The sequence below is a fragment of the Mixophyes fleayi genome, chromosome 1, assembly GCF_038048845.1.
Source record: "Mixophyes fleayi isolate aMixFle1 chromosome 1, aMixFle1.hap1, whole genome shotgun sequence".
Classification (NCBI taxonomy): domain Eukaryota; kingdom Metazoa; phylum Chordata; class Amphibia; order Anura; family Limnodynastidae; genus Mixophyes; species Mixophyes fleayi.
In genome coordinates this window covers 36,456,588-36,460,407 of record NC_134402.1, presented here as the reverse complement: position 1 = coordinate 36,460,407, position 3,820 = coordinate 36,456,588, and positions in this window count along the sequence as shown.

Here is a 3,820-nt window from a genome sequence, read left to right as displayed (position 1 = left end):
GATCGTGCATTCCAAAGGGCACATTTAAAGGACTTGGGAAGAGAGGGTAGACAGGTGATGTGTTTGAGGTTTGCTATAGAACGGTAGTGTACTAAAAAAATAACTCGAATCTGATTGGTTGCTATAGGCAACATCTCCCCTTTTTCAAACCCAACAGCTTGATAAATATACCCCTCAGAACGATGTAAAACTCCTTTCCTATGCGTTTCATCCAATACTACTTCATCAAAGGCTGCTTTCATTGTAAGAGTATTTTACCTTTTCAAATCAGATAAGCGGTTTTAATTAACTTACACATATATTTTTTTAGATTTCCATATAAGTATATATATTTGTTTATTTGGTACAAGGCCACTCATTCATCTGTGTGCTGAGCATAGTAATATTTACATCTTCACCTTTATTGGCTCCTGTCATTCCACTGTAATCACATATTTATTTATTTTTGCATCTTTCTTACCATTCTCCTAAATCTGATGAAAGCTGGAAGTTCTTCCATTTAAACGACGAGCACAAACATAAACATTGCGTCGCTCCAAGAACTAAGACATTTGTTCAAAGAATTGTCTAAACTATATAAACCACAGCGGTTTAAAAATAAACTGATTTTTTTTCTGAAATGTTTCCACTCACTTTAAAAATGTAACGAGACGACATAAAAACACAATAGGCTTTTAATTGAAATGCTGGTTCCAGAGTGACAATAAATCTTTGTAGTCGTTGTACTTAAAATATGTATCAACAAAATAGAGTAGTTTATTGGAGTCAGAAAGAAACCCCGATTGTTTATAAAGGCCTCACTCCTGTAGAGTTGGATGCAAGTTCATTTGCGTAGTGTAAAATGCGCAATTCACTACTGTGCACAGAAAAGACTTACGTTTACAACTGGATCTACTTCATCATCATCAGCTATTTATATAGCGCCACTAATTTCCGCAGCGCTGTACAAAGAACTCACTCACATCAGTCCATGCTTCATTGGAGCTTACAGTCTAAATTCCCTAATATACACACACAGACACACAGACAGAGAGACAGACAGGGTCAATTTGATAGCAGCCAATTATTATTATTATTATCTATGACTTATAAGGCGCCACAAAGGGTCCGCAGCACCATACATTACATATATAGAAAACAGAACCAAGACACAACATGATACAAAAATATATACAAACACAGGTGACCTGGTAAAGCAAATCAGGTTATATCTGACAGATGGTAGAAATCAGCGAGAAGAAGGCCAAAGCTTAAGAAAACAGGGCTAGGGAAGCAGGCCAAGAGGTACAGAGGGTGAAGGAACAGTAGAAGGAGCACACAAGGAAAGAGGGCCCTGCTCATGAGAGCTTACATCCTGTAGGGAAGGGGGAGACAAAAAAAGGGTGGTACTAACTGGGGGAGAGTGCCCGGACAAGGAAGTTAGGAGGACTGATAGACTTGAATAAAGAAATTAGTCTTAAGGGCACGCTTGAAGCCTTTGAGAGTAGATGCTAACCTGATGGAATGTGGAAGATCGTACCACAGCAGGGGAGCAGCACGGGCAAAGTCCTGAAGACGAGAGTGAGAGGAGGTGATCAGTGAAGTAGTAAGGCGGCGGTCACAGGCAGAGCGGAGTGGGCGGGAAGGAGTGTAGGTAGAGATGATATTAGAGATGTAGGGAGGGGAGGATTGACTTAGAGCTTTAAAAGTGAGGGTGAGGAGTTTAAATTTAATTCTGTAGGGTATGGGGAGCCAATGTAGTTACTGTTGGAGGGAGACTGCAAATACAGAGCGGCGGGAGAGAAAAATTAGGCGGGCAGCAGCATTGAGGATAGACTTAAGAGGATCAAGGCGAGAATCAGGTAGGCCAGAGAGAAGAAGGTTACAGTAGTCAAGGCAAGAGATAACAAGCGAGTGAACAAGGGTTTTCGTGGCTTCCGTGGTGAAAAAGGGACGTATATTAGATATATTCCGAAGGTGGAAGTAGCAGGATTTTGAGAGGGACAGAATGTGAGGCTTAAATGAGAGGGAGGAATCAAGGATGACCCCAAGGCATCGGACTTGGGGGACAGAAACAAGGGTAGTGTTATTAACAGAAATAGAGAGGGGGGAGTTGGGAGAGTCCTGGCAGGGGGGAAGACTTTAAGCTTGGTCTTGGAAATATTGAGTTTAAGGAAGCGTTGGGACATCCAAGATGAGATGGCCGAGAGACAGGAGGAGACACGAGACAGAAGGGAAGGGGAGAGGTCAGGGGATGAAAGATAAATTTGGGTATCATCAGCATAGAGGTGGTACTGGAGGCCAAAGGAGCTGTTGAGCACACCAAGGGAGGAGGTGTAGAGGGAGAAAAGCAGGGGGCCAAGAACGGATCCTTGAGGAACACCAACAGGTAGGGGAAGAGGGGGTGATGTAGAATCATGAGTAGAGACTCAGAAGGAGCGGTTGGTGAGATAAGAGGAAATCCAGGAGAGGACAGTGTTACATAGGCCTATAGATTTGAGAGTATGCAAAAGGAGTGCGTGGTCAACGGTATCGAAGGCAGCAGAGAGGTCAAGAAGGATAAGAAGGGAGTAGTGTCTATTGGATTTAGCGAGGAGAAGGTCATTATTGACCTTATTGAGGTTAGTTTCAGTGGAGTGGACGAAAACCAGATTGGAGCGGGTCAAGGAGTGAGTGAGAGGGAAGAAAGGAGGTGAGACGGTTGTAGACAACCCGTTCAAGGAGTTTGGAGGCAAAAGGAAGAAGCGAAATAGGGCGGTAATTAGAGAGAGAGGCGGGATCAAGGGACGGTTTCTCGAATATGGGGGAGACAAGAGCATATTTAAACAAGGAGGGGAAGATTCTAGTAGAGAGGGAGAGGTTGAGGAGGTGTGCAAAGTGGGAGCAGACTTCGAGAGAGAGGGAGCGAAGGAGGTGGAAAGTGATTGGGTCCTGTGTGCAAGTGGAGGAGGGAGAGGAAGAGAGAAGGGTATGGACTTCATCTGCAGATACCGGAGTGAAGGAAGAGAAGTAGGGTGAGCTAGCAGGAGGGGAGGGGAGAAAAGAGTTAGCAGCAGCAGAGGAGGGTGAGAAGGGGGACAGAATGGGCATGAAGAGGGGAGAGGGTGGGGTAAGAAGGGACTGCTGGGAGATGTCATAACGTATAGACTCAATCTTGGAGGTGAAGTGGGTAGCAAAGTCGACAGCAGAGAGCGTGGGTGGGAGTGGGAGAGGAGGGAGTTGAAGGTGGCAAAAAGCCGACGGGGGTTGGAGGATTGGGAAGAAATGAGAGCCTACTAGCATGTTTTTTTTGGAATGTGGGAGGAAACCGGAGCACCCAGAGGAAACCCATGCAAACACGGGGAGGACATACAAATACACATGACAAGAATTGTATCTGTTGCAGGTGGTCCACCCCTGTTGTAAAATATTAACTGACGACAATCAGCGGAGATGCATCCTATATAGAATGTCTTTTTTTTTTTTAGAAGCAATTTACACCCGCGTTTTATACGAAAATTACGTTCAACGCTATATATGGTCCACTGTGGATAAACAGAACTGCAATTAATGTAGCAGACTTCTTTTTGGAGGCCAAACGAATGATTTGGTGATGGCTGGGTAATCATGTTTGCACCGTCAGAGGCCAAAATTAGGATACTCTGGGTTTTTTTGTATCTCAATTTTCACAAACTCATACATATTTTTGAAAGGACACCTCACCTACTTTTTTGTGATTAGTACAGGGAAATATATATCTTAGACATGGATTTAATGTTATCCCTCTGTGCAGGCTACAGTGAATTTAGGAAGTTGCCTTCTCTCTGTCATATTTTCCCCTTTCCACGCCCCCAATGACATC